The 13,503-nt window shown below is 42.4% G+C and overlaps 1 protein-coding gene across 1 annotated transcript in view; it reads right to left on the minus strand.

Annotated features, from left to right (window-relative positions):
• The window catches only part of csmd3b (CUB and Sushi multiple domains 3b), a 318,466-nt gene that overhangs the window by 277,399 nt on the left and 27,564 nt on the right, over positions 1 to 13,503 (minus strand). The window contains exon 4 of the mRNA XM_086013828.1: positions 13,363 to 13,490. The gene's annotated coding sequence lies outside the window, so the exon portion shown is untranslated. The remainder of the gene's footprint in view (positions 1 to 13,362; positions 13,491 to 13,503) is intronic.

Here is a 13,503-nt window from a genome sequence, read left to right on the forward strand (position 1 = left end):
CTCCTGGCCCTGCCTGCAATGGCCTCCTCCTGCAGCTACATCAGCTGCAGCGTTTGCCAGCTTGGAGAGTGTCCAGATATATTTTGAATACATAATTCACCCCCCTGTCCCCCCCCCACACACACATCCTTGCTTTTAAAGCCAGACTGCAGACAGTGAGTGAAGTATTGAGGAATTGGCATTTATGTTTGGTAGAACTGAGAGGCAGCAGTAATCTACTATCTCCTCCTCCAGTGGACAAAATGTAAAAACGGCTAGAGTTGGACGCCGCTACACTGCTTCCTGACGACTGCCGAGGTGCCTTTGAGCAACGCGCTATCCTCAACCTCCCAACTCAGAAGCTGCAGTTCTGTTGACAACCCTGCGGGATTTTGTTCTCTTGTGCGGTGCCCAATACGAAATATGCAGTGCCGTGCAAAAGTTGAAGTTCCCCTTAAGGGATTATGGACAGTATAATAAATACATTCAAAAAAGACAATGAAAACGCAAACCTGACAAGAAAGTCACTGACTGCCGACATCACGGTTGGATCTCCAAGTTTTCCAGTTGACCTACATGCAATATGACTTCTAGACACTCGACTCGGCGCACTCTATCATCAACCATTTGTATATTAAACTGGACAATTTTAACCACTATTTTTTATAAGAAAAGCTGTGCAAGAAAGCCTCTGAAAGCATTGAAAGTCTGCCCCTGTTGAACACCGAGTCGGTGTCTAATCTCATGATTAAAGTATTGACCTTCGCTTTGATTAGATAATGGGGACTGCATTTTTAACCAAATCCTGGGGAAACAACTTGGGTCAATAGTGTACAGTATCACATACCAGATCCAAAGGACACACGGGACTTTATTTATTCACTCCCCCTGGGACTGCACTGTAAATCCCAGCCGCGGAATCCGGACATTAAAGATCTGTGTCGCTATGGTTCCATCAATTCAATTCCAAGGATGCCGTGGGCTTTCCATTGAGACTATAAAACGTTGCAAGAGCACCTTAATTAAATGAGAACAGGAAAAAAAAAAAAAAAAAGATGTGTTGCGCTCATTTTCTTCATACTTGGGGCCAACCAATCAACTAAATTTTTAATTCCAAGGACATGGTGTTAGAGGGTGGTAAGCAAATCCGCCTTGATTTTCATCTTTCCGCTATAGCCACTGCAGGGCTTAAAAATCTTGGTTTTTGAAATTAAGATGCAATGTACGTTAAGAATGGAATGGATGATAGAGACCATCGAGAGTTGTTTTTTTTAGCCATCACCAGCAGTACTGTAGTTGGTTCTACGCACAAGCATCCATACTGCAGTTGGTCTGAACAAAGGCCAACGATGCTACAGTTGGTCTGGAATAGATACAGAAGTTCGCTATCGCCATTGTGGCCGTTTCGATGTTGGCTACTCAGATCATCAAGCGTACCAAAGCTGGTTTCACCCAATAACACAATCGCCACCTACATCAAAGTCAGGTTTCCCAAATGTGACAGACATTACATATGGTTTTTACTTATTGCACAGCTATGCTACTCTATGTTTCACCATTGCAAACCACATCACAGTTTCTTTTATCCATTGCAATTGATACTACAGTCGGCGTTGGCCCCAACTGGACATGTTCAGCCCTACCACCACAAATTCCAGTCAACCTATCCGTGAGGTCAGTTTCTACCTTTCAACCCAAATTTACGGTTTAGATATCATCACCCATACTTGTATCCATTGCAATTGACATTGGTTTTACCTAATCTAACCAATGCTGGAGTTCGTTTTACCCATCACTAAAACTGCAATTTTTTTTTACTCACTGAAAACAATGCTACATTTGATTGCGTTTACTGCAATTGATAATGCAATCTTTTTTTTTTGATGATGAATGTTTGCACCTTTGCTCCACATGCCTATGAGTCCATTTAAGCACAGAGTTAGTGAAATTATTTTGGTTTACGGCTGCCACAGCAATAAATTACAAAAAAATTGTCTCCTTGGCCTTATCACTCCGTTAATGCAAGATAAAAGCAATGACTGTTCCGGATCCTCTAGCACATTCTTGTTGTTAGACTTTTACAGTCACTCCAACACATTGATAAGCACAGGCAGAACGACTCTGGAGACGGCGCCATCGTGCACAGGTTGGCAATGGGGACGATTATGTCATACAACTGAATGACTTAGCATATCAAGCGTGTTCCTTCTTGTTTATGTGCTCTGTCCTGCATAACATTCCACAAGTCTCTTCTTTTTGACAGTGGAAAATACGTATGTGTGTGTGTCTACACTGCAGCCTCCTGCCAAGTCTTCAATATGCTGCATAGTCTAAAAGGGCACACCGTAGAGGAGAATGTTGAAAGTGAGACATTTCCCTGGGGTATTAACTTTTCAGACGTCGTCCGACAGAGCTATGAGCATGTTGATAATCCCCTTTCTTCGTTGAGCCGCTTCTTCACTCTTTCCTGACTTCTTTCTTTTTCTTCACCCTTTCCTGACTTTTCTGTGTGTATATACAGTACATCCTTCCTCGTTAAGAATCTGCTGCTTGAACCCTGCTCTCCCGGCGGCCAGATCGAGGGGACGTTGACGACAGGTTGCAAAGAGGCATATAAGAGGAGAAAGCAAGCGACGTAAACAAAACTGATTCATTACAAAAAGGACAGTGATGACTATGCATTTTGCCCCGCCAGGCAACCGTCTCATTCATATTGGAAGGTCACATCACTGTGCGGATGTCACATGATGTTAAATTAACGGTGTGTCTGGATTTTAAATAAAAAAATAAATGCATCCATGTTTGTGATGATTTTTGTCTTTAAAAAGAAACAAAAAAGCAAATGTTACATCAAATCTCCAAACTACATCCCTAAAAGTTTTAAGTTCGACATACTGTATTTTGAAGAAAAAAAAAGTAACCCAAACTTCAAATGAAAACAAAGTTTAATAGTGATCATGTGTGAATTAGATCCAGCAATACCCACAAAATGCAAATGAGCAACAATGCTGCCATGCAAATATCATGTTCCCAGTCCTTTACATCAGGCCTCTTTTAATGTATTTGGTTTGTTACATACTCATTATCCTCTCGAAATTGCTGCGCAGGGGATGTTCGGTGTACAACAAAGTTGGAAAGCCGATATACGTGAGCTAGTGGTAGTTTGGCGAAGTCGGTAATTGGAAACGCTAACGGAAGCCAGTTTAAAATGATAGTTGGACCGGCCTATAGGCGATTACTACTGTATTTGGTCTGATCCGTCACAATGGCGGATAAACGGACGTCGGAAGGGTACCATGGCTGTAGGCGATACGCGGACCATGAATTTTTAGTAAAATGCCCAGCTCTGTTTGTGTGAGTATATTATATAAATATACAGTAAACCAATCCAAGTGTTAAAATAATGGAGCCCTGTCGGTTTAGTCATGCTCTGGTGTTCTGGACTGCAAGTCAAAATCAGTTTTTGGAAGGGTATGGCATGGAAGGTATCAAGCAATGGTTGATATGTATTAAAAAAAAAAAACTACAGGGAATGGAAAATGTTTAAAAGTCCTTTAAAAATTGCTGCAAAAGCAGTTATTGTGGCAGCTCCAAGGCTGCTTTTGCTTCATTTTAAGCATTGCTGGGCTGGCATGTTAGCTTAGCCACACTCATCCCATTTTTATCTTTCTGAAAAATCAATTTCATGAGTACCATTGAACAGATTTGATTTAAATCAACTTAAAGCGAACTTGTATCGACCATTATGAATCCATTTAGAATGCAGCTCAGCCTTTTCTTCAAAGCGGCACAACTCATTTCATTTGTCCCGTTTCTTCAGTGGAGCAAATTTCAACTTGAGAACAGGGGCTGATGAGGGTGACAAGAAAAAAAAAGGCTTGAAGCAGCATTTACGACGAGACGGCTCGACGTGTGCCGAGCATTTTTTGGTACTGAGAAGCAGGGCGAGCTGACATTTTTGTGTCACTCCAACCTAGCAAGCTGGAAAGATTTTGCATCTTTGGTCAAAATATGAGGATATCATCAGTTTTGTTTGTGTTTTACACTGCCCAAATTATTCCAAGTAGATTTAAAAAAAAAAAACAAAGCATCCAATTGGTGGGTTGATGAATTTAACATTGATTGGACCATGTCTCTGGCTGTATTCGGCCTGCATAGTTCAAGTGCTACTAAAATATATTGCTCTGTGCAGTAAATCAAATATATAGAAAGTAAAAGCTTAACTATTACATACGGTGTGATAATGGTGGAGCAGTGATCCTGACCCCCTTCGCTCTGTGTCTTGAGAAATTATCATGAGTGCTGCAGGGAAATTATTCAATATCACTTAATCTGTCCGAAAATTATTTATTTATCTATGCTAGTGATTTATAGCGACAGCCAGGACAATTCAATATCAGTATATCCAGTCTGTGTTCAACTAAACAGGCCTAAATTTCACACCGATTAAACAAATTCCATATACAATGAAAGTGTCCAATGTGAAACCTTTGGTTAAATAAAGGTTGGGGAAAAAATACATTACAGGTACCTTGTCCATTACACAAAGGAAAACATTTTCCAAATGGATTCAGAATGGTCGATACAAGTCAGTGAAGTAATGTTGAGGTTACTTTCATTGAGTCCAGTCATACCAGGCCAACTAAACTGTATTTCTTTTGGAATCTAAAAACTTATTAACGTAAGAAAACTAATTATAATAATGTGAATTCCCCTTGTGGATGAATAACAAATCCATCCACCGGGTTATCCAATACTTACAGTCATTGCTGCCTAAAATTCCGATAGTTGCTTTCCGGGGGATTTTGGTCATCTGCGATGACAATGTTGTATCAGGTTTTCAGTAAATATTGTATGACAAGTTAAAGATAAGGTATATTAAGGTAGTTAAGAGGTACAGCACGTACTTCATTCAGTAAGGACAACTACCAACTGCAGTCAGTGAAGTATTGTTGAACTTTACTGCATTTAGTCTTGTCAATCTATAACAGGCATCTTGGGAGATGCTCAAAATGTCGTAAACAGCCTGCGGGCTTGTTTTTAGTGAAATATATACGAAATAAGAACAAGGTAATTTGAGGACCCAGTGTACATCCAGCCACGAAAGGTTTCGTAGTGTTTCTTTCGTTTGGCTGCACATGCAAAATATGGCGGAGATGGGTTTTTTTGAAAAATGCCAAAACAAATCAAATCTTTGCAGTGCTTTCAGGATACAAACACCATCTGCCCTTGCAGCCATCCGGTGTCAAAATGGCATGGGAGGGAACAATTTGAGCAACTAAGAAGCCCTGTGGTTCAAGCATCCGACTCTTGTTTGTGGTTTGCAGACATCCATGGCGCGTGTAAACAGAGAAGAACCTCCGACTGACCGACTCTGCAGGCTAACAATGCAGGCCGTGACCGCCGGCAAAAAGGCAGCGCAGGTGCAGCACAAGTGGGCCGACGATGTGGTTATCATACGAGAACGTCCAGTTGGTTTGCTCGCCGTCGCTGGTTTTGAGATGTGTGGATATGGATGAGAGGGGGGTTAGGCAGGATGCCAGTGTCCTCCTTTGACACACTGACTTGCTGACGGGTCTCAAGGTCTGCCAGCGCACACACATCCACATACACACTTATGCAGCACGCACGAGCGGAAACCCCACCGACAAGGTCTGCCAACTCACATCTGTAAAACTTTTCATGACCGCAGGCTGTTATCAGGAAAGGGGGCAAGCAGGGAAGAGAGAAAGATAGGCAGGGAGATAATCAGGGCTGAAACTCACAAACACACACGCCCTCTGAAAGGCTTCTAATAAACCTTTACGAGTAAAAGCAGAAAGCTGTTGGGAATGCGGAAGGATGGAAGAATCGATATGAAAGGCAGCGAGAAAGAGGTACAAAGTAAGGGAATCCATCAACCCCAAAAATGCTTAAAACCTGGCCTTTAATTAAGGTGGTCTAACTGTACAAATTAAGCCCGTACCAAACACAATTTGAACGGACTTTTCTAGACCGGCTGGGTGTTTATCAGTCGAGCAGTGTACAAGGAGGCCCAAGGAATGATGGGAAGCCCCCGGCCGGTCATCACGATCAGACGATTTCTAGTGAAATCAACAGTTTACTTGCAGAGTTATGACTGAGACTTCAGCCATCTCTCATGTTATGAAGGTTGCTGTTGCGACATTTCAAAACACACCAAGGCAACACTAGATACCATTTGTCAGCTTATAAGGCGAAAGTAAACCACACTGCACAGCGTCAGATGGCTCGGTCATTGATTTTCATAATTGTTTACATTTTGCAAAGAAACGTTTATTGGCTAGAATGGGCTATACAGGCTGTAGCTGCTGCATCATTGTCACTGGTTTGTGTCCGACTCAGATCGTTGTCATGGTGACGGTGAGCCAGAAGCACTCGTTTTTGTGATGTTTTAAAAAGAAACAAATCGAGGAAAAAGAAAGTTTGGTAAACATGTCAAGCCGGTGCTAGAAATGGAGCTGAAGGTAAGGTCATATTACGAATGAGAGTTTAGATTCACAGTTAGCATTAGCATTCGCCAGCTAACCTGACCACTCTGTTTTGTGATGTGTAGCCACAGGGCCAAAATTGAACTGCCAAAAATCGGAAGTGTGTGTAGTGTGTAGCACTGCTTAGCACAGGGGGCAGAAATGTCCTTGTCTTAATTTGTTTTGACAAGTGGTGCAACGGATCATCTTTTATCCGTACGGATCAGGCACCACGGTTCGGGCCGGGCACGATCTGCGGAATGGTTGGTGGGAAAAAAAACAAAAAAAACTGCGCGTTAATATGAAGGCAACGTGATTAGTTGGCAATCACTGAATACAACGGAATACTTTGCTGTAAAAGTCATATCATGCTCAGGAGCTTCTACAGCAGTAATGAACAGCAGAATGACAAAATGTTTGTTGTAACTAACGGCCAAGGTTGAGCATGGCCACACGATAACTGGGACAACACATTGTCTTCCTTAGACACTTATTGGATTGAATGGAGTCAGAGATTCATCTAGTGAACAAACAGTGCAAGGACCTCATTCTGAATAACACCAACACTGAAAAGCATTTACTGTTTCATGAGAAATTAAGAATATAATCGGCGTTTGATTGGTAAAATGCCGGCCGATTATCATCATTTTGAAAAAGGGTCATGTCGGCAGACAAAATCGCCACACCGATTCATTTGTCAAGCCTGAGTTGAAAGGCATGCTACCATTACATACGTGATAATATTCAAACATAAATTGAGACCAAATTGTCCTTAAACAGCCAGTATTGGGATCGGACAAAATTGTATCCTGTCGAACAGGCCAAATAAAAACCGGCAGGGTTTTTTTTGGTTTTTTTTTGTCAAATTTCATTCTAGCATTGGCATTGTGCGTCATCTGACAGCTCAAAAGTCTGTCTTCTTGATTTGCTTTAATGGTCGACAACTGCTTGGACTTAAGTGGAACTATGACAAACGCAACGGTGTGTGAGTATTTCATTCGTTGTTAATTCTAGTTTCATGTCAAGAAGAGTTACGGGTGGAGAAATGCTCTCCTCACCTGCCTGGTAGGAAAAATATTCTGTGGTCAAGATGGCGAGCGTCAGGATAACACATTTGCACAGAAAATGTTTTCATGGCTAATACAGGATTCAAAAACATTAAAAAAAAAACAAAAAGTTGCATTCAGAACACAAGTCTGTTATTTATCCATATTTAAGTCGCAGATTAAGTCTTTGTAGACATGGTGTGCGCCGCGTGTGCATTTGTGTGTGCGTGGAAATCCACAGTTCAGCTATCCAGCGCGGTGAGCAGTTCCTAAATGTCAGCCCAGCCCCCGCAGGGCTTAACTTCCTGGTCGTGAAGGATTATGGGAAAAATGTCAAGGAGAGTCTGAGGTACTGATGAGAGCAAATGAGGGCAAGATTGAGGGAGAAACGGCACACCGGGGAGAGAGAATTAGAAAGGGAGATAAAGAACCAGACAGTGAGAGAATGGCTTTACAAGTAACTGGACAGACAAGTGGCGACGTGCATGCAGGGGGGTGATGAAACAAACTGCGCATCACGTACTACCTATTACCAAATTGCCCGGACACAGACATGTGCACCTACAGTACGTGTTCCTACATCACGATAGCTTTCATCTCCCATTCTCTACTTCATCTTCATGCTTTTGACATACGAGGTTTACGACTTTTCATTTGGTATAATTGCCCAACACAATCGTTTCCACTATGCTGGTTGGCTTCCAAGCAAGCCCCCGTACTTACCGTTTTCCATTTCATCATTTTATATGTGGGCTAGAAGTGTTTTTTTTTTTTTTTTATATATACAAACGTTTACAGTAATATCCTACTACTACAGACCAACTGAATATTTCAAATCCTTGTCATCGCCCGTACCCTGCTGTGGCGTCGTTCCCCGAAAAGCCAAAAACAGCAAAACACGTGCGGTTTCATTCTTTAGATGCTGGCTGAGCCTTACGAGATACCCGAGAGTCTCACGCGACAGATGGACATGTTTGTGCTATTTCAAATAGTCCGACATTGGAGGTTACACTGCCGTGTCCGCCGCGTCAGTCAGAAGATCTTGGTTCAAAACAGCTCGGCTGTGACCCTCATGATGAAAAGCACGATAGAAAACGGATGGATGGATGTGATCGTTCATTTTTGTTTCGCGGAGAACATCAAGCTACCTCAAGCATGGCATCTTGGATTAAATATTCAACTAACTAACTAATTAATAAATGACCAAAGTACAGTCCGTACAACATATTCACATGAGATTTGGCCACCCCTCTGATGACATTAAAACACAGACTCGTTTCTTTGCCTTACTGTATACCAATGCACCCACCATCACAAAGTGTGCATCAAAAGCCACCTATAAGGCCACGGGAGCGCATTGCGAGCGCCGCGCATCGCCTCGTGTTGCATTGTATCACAGCCGTGCGCCATCCATCACCATTAGGCTAGAGCGCAGTACCCGAGTCACTCCCAGGAACAATTTAATTCCGCTAAAAACACCTCTCTCGTGTCTTCACCTTCACCATGTCGCTTCTATCGCCACATCCTCATCCTATTCAAACCCCCCCCCCCCCCCCTTGTTTTCTCCATCTCTGCAGGATTTAGGCAACAGACTTGAGCGGACGAGAAGCTCCCAAGCATGTCTGCGGTAATACCTCAAACACACACACACACACCCTCGCAGGCAGTATATTGGTTTAACGGTGCCTTTGGAATGAATGTGTACTTGTCATTCTGTAAGCAGATCTGAATGTCAGGCCAGAGCAGATTCGACTGCTTCTGCCTGGGACGTTGCGTGCTACTGCAGCAAAACTGAGGCATTCCATTATAACGCTGCAGCTGGGGGTCGGTCGTCTTAGCGCATTTAAAAGCGAGCGAGCTGCCTCGCTCGACGCGAACACGCGCATGACATGTTATTGGCACTACGTCATAAAGTGAACAGCTCTAGTTTTACAGTCCTGTACACCCGACCTCACTCGGCGCTGCTTATAATGCACTCATCTATATTAGCCCATGAAGACCCCGCAGCGGGCTGGTCAAATGCTGATTTCCCAGTCTGAGTCTGGGAGATTTATATGGAGGGATTAGCACTCAACCCGCAGGTTGGAGAAGCGGTCCTGCCCTCTGGCTGTTTTCCCTGATCGATGCCCAAACTTGATCGGGCTCAGTGCAATGAATTTCAATGTTTATTGGGGGGTCTCCTTCTCCTCCCCCCCCCCCCCCGACACCAGCACGCCTCCTCCTACTTCAATGCTCATTTTTGCGCCGCTTTTATTTATGAGCTCAAATGTGACGCATCACGTCAATTGAAATTCATCTGGCCAAAATGCATGCTGAATAGCATGCAAACAATTTTTGGAAATGTACTGTATGCAACAGGAAAATGAAGTTGCTTCACCGACCCCTGAACAATTTGGCCGGTTGCCGTCAGAAAGTGGAAGGGAGTCTGAGCGCAATGACAATGAAATGACGCATGTTGGCTAATGAGTTAATAAGGCCAGTTCTGTTCAGTTGCACTTTTTGCAGTGCTATACTTTAAGATAAAGACCAACTCAAAGAGGGCCCCCAATTTGCAAATGGCAATTTCCACAATAAGTCCGCATATGTTTTACATTGTGTGTGCACTTTTGTGCGTTGGTTTTATGATGGTGACAGTTTGATTTTGGTGCTCGGTTTATGGTGAGGTTCCGTTACTGACATAACCTGAATTCTTACTGTCTATTGTAGCTGGAGTGCACTGCTGCAATCTATCAGTAACTTACACAATAGCAAAATCAATTTCAATAAAATTAGTCTTGGTGTGAAAAACAATTGCAGGCCATGAAGATAAAACAAAACTAAAAATGACAAGTACAATGAATGTTAACTTGGTGCGACAATATTTTGGGGGCACTGCACAACCTAAAATTTGAACAACAGATTGTGTTCAATGTGTTCCACTGCAGGCATTTTTCACAACATGCTTATGTCAGACTAAAATTGTCACGCATCTTCGATAACTCTTTCAGTCATATATGCGATTCGAACACACGCTAATAATACCAATGTTTATAATGTGACGTTTTTCATTGGTTGTCAAAAAAAAAAAAAGGAGCGACAGTACATGAATTGAGCACTAACTGTGTTTTAACCCTCTGGAAATGATTTGCTTTCTGGGCCCGTCGAGGTGTTTGTGGAAAGACAATCTCAAAGTCATTTCCAACCGATGACTTCTGTGTGTTTGTGCGAGAAACAGCAAAGACTGTTTACAACCGTGTGGCGTCCGTGTGTGATGGAGAGTGAAGCCCGCTGGAAGAAACTCCGAAAAAAAAAAACACTTCAACTACAAATTCACTTCTTGCTCACTCACTCGCTCGCTCGCTCTTTCTTGCCCCTCCGCCGCCTCGCGCCAAAGAGTGCCTGAGAGCCTGCCTTGCCGGATCAAGACTGTGCGCATGTGTGTGTGTGTGTGTGCGTGTGCGTGCGCGCGTGTGTGTGGAATTAGTTTCTGACTACAGGTGCTTGAGCACGCCCTCCTGGTTTCACAGAGATGAAGCCGACCATCTCCTTCTGTTGCACACAAACCAAACATGAAATACTCAGGGGGTGAAAATGAGGGCGATGGAAATTGTGAGCACAAACAAAATTTACAGACACGGGAAGCAAGTTGTTTTTTTTCGGAGCTTGATGAATTTGTCATGTATTTTTACTTGCTCATTAACCTAACCCTTTGAAATAAAGGGTGAGATTACTATTAAATAAGTACTACGTCTGGGATCACTGCACCAACATGAGTCGTGAGTGAAGGTGCAACAAATTTGGCTTGTAGGAACTGAACTGTGCCGTAAACTGAAGATCTAAACTTATTTATTTATTTCGAGATGTCCCAATCACTTTTTTTTTGCGCACAGTAGGAATCTGAGTCATTTGTTTAAGTATCTGCCTCTAGCGAGTCTTAATCCAATACCTTAGCAATGCATTACAAATTAAATTGTTTCTAAATGATGTTGTTGATTTTTTTTTTTTTTTTTAATGGCAAAAAGATGTGACAAAGCGGCACTTTGGGCATTAGTGCCAAAAGGGCCTCCGCTAGCGTACTGATAGCCCCCCCCCCCCCCCCCCCATCTGTACAACTAATCGAAACACTGTTGGTGTTTTCCAATGACGAGAAACATTGAGTGGCAACCGTCATATCTAATTCACAAATCCCTTGCTTTTTGCTGAAAAGCTGCAACAACAAATACCATTTTAAAAGCAAACAGTCACACAGTGAGTAAGTAAAAAATTATTGAATCAAGGCAGACCAAGATACATCGATAATCAGTCAATTAATTGAATCATAGCCCCCAGAATCGCAATCGAATCATGAGGTGGCAACAGATTCATTGTATAATATCTCGCATTGCAATTGTTTGCGCCTGGCCGAGCGACGATGTTAAGGGATGCCGTGTGCTTGTTTGTCCCTGGGTGACTTTCTGACACCTCTTTTTTGTGTCCCCAGCTATTGTCTCGTTTCTCTCAGCTGAAGCCAATTAGCTTCACTGCTCGGCTGCTCCGATAAAACACAGACACACACACACACACACACACACACACACAATGACATGCCATTGCGATTTGCATTCAGCCGTTTTGGTGCGGAGAACATATAAGAAGTGATGTCGAAGAAAAAGAGAGTTTGAAAGTGCGTCAAGGAAATGGCAGAGTCGCCTGTTGCTAAGCTACGGCACGCAACGCTTGTGCCTCAGCACCACTACGGCAATTAGTTCCGTATCGCCTTCATCAGATGAAACACCAAAGATGACAAAGTGCTCAACTACACGGCGAGTACGGAGTCCAAGTCAAACCAGTTCTAATAAATATTCTTTGCCATCGGAGACGGTGCTGAAAAGTGATCACCAGACTAGAAATGAAACGTAAACCGCCATAATTGTTTTGTATTATTTGGAGAGGGTTTCTTGAACAATTAATCTAATTCAAATCGACATTGCAATGCAGATGATTTATTTATTTTATTTAAAGTGAAGTCTTGGGGTATTTTTGTCAAATGCATGTCATTGAAACATTCTTCGCATCTGTTTCTGGAAATGTGGTTCTAATCCTGGGAGGTCTGATCAGGGACATGAAGGACTCATCACTGTGGTGAGACAAAGACGACCTCCCCTATCTTATTCATTTATCTATTATTTAGCTCCTGCATACCAAATGGGGGGGGGGGATCATCCGTGGTATCAGATGATTTATTTACATTATAGTCTGTCGCATGTCAAAGAGGACACAATAGTGACATAGGACAAAGGCTGTGTCAGCAAAGAGAAGAATGCATCCGCTGTCTGATCGAGGCAGGTCACTTTCACGTGTGTGGCAGCTAAGTGAGCAGCGGATGCAAATCATATAGTGTTGCTGAATAGGCACATAATGCGGTTCAGCTAATGGAAGCAATAAAAAAAAGAGCAAATTATGCAACAAAATGGGTCCACTGCATGCGCCATATGCACTGATCCACATACAATGTGCGATGTCACTTTCTGCTGACTCGATGCTAGCAGAGTGTTTACTTTTATGTTCATCATTCTAAAAAGGCACATGAAGTGTGTGGACACTGGTGGGTATGTCACCTGACAAACCATTAAATTGAGGACTACTTTTCCATGAGACATTTTATGTTATTGACTCAGACTCTCAATATTTATAGAGAAGTAGACCTTAACTTAAGAATAATAATGGGTTGCAAGACGCCGTTTTTAAGTCCAATTGTTTGTAAGTCGAGATACATGAATTTTTGTTTTAAAATTCAATATCATTGAACTAAAAAAATAAATGATTGAATTGTATGAAATTATATGCAACACACTGTGATAAGCAATCAAAACACAAAAAGGTTTTCTTACCTTGACTCCCACTGTTTGCGACCTTTCAGTGTGAAAAGTGAGCATGTCACTTCAGCTCACTTGTCGAATTCACAAAAGTAGTTGTTTTTGTTGAGGCAAAGATGAACGTTCCAATTTGAGTGTTTCATCTGGACAAAGACG

This window comes from Filicampus tigris, chromosome 18 (assembly GCF_054856515.1).
Source record: "Filicampus tigris isolate MCC_2025a chromosome 18, RoL_Ftig_1.0, whole genome shotgun sequence".
Classification (NCBI taxonomy): Eukaryota; Metazoa; Chordata; class Actinopteri; order Syngnathiformes; family Syngnathidae; genus Filicampus; species Filicampus tigris.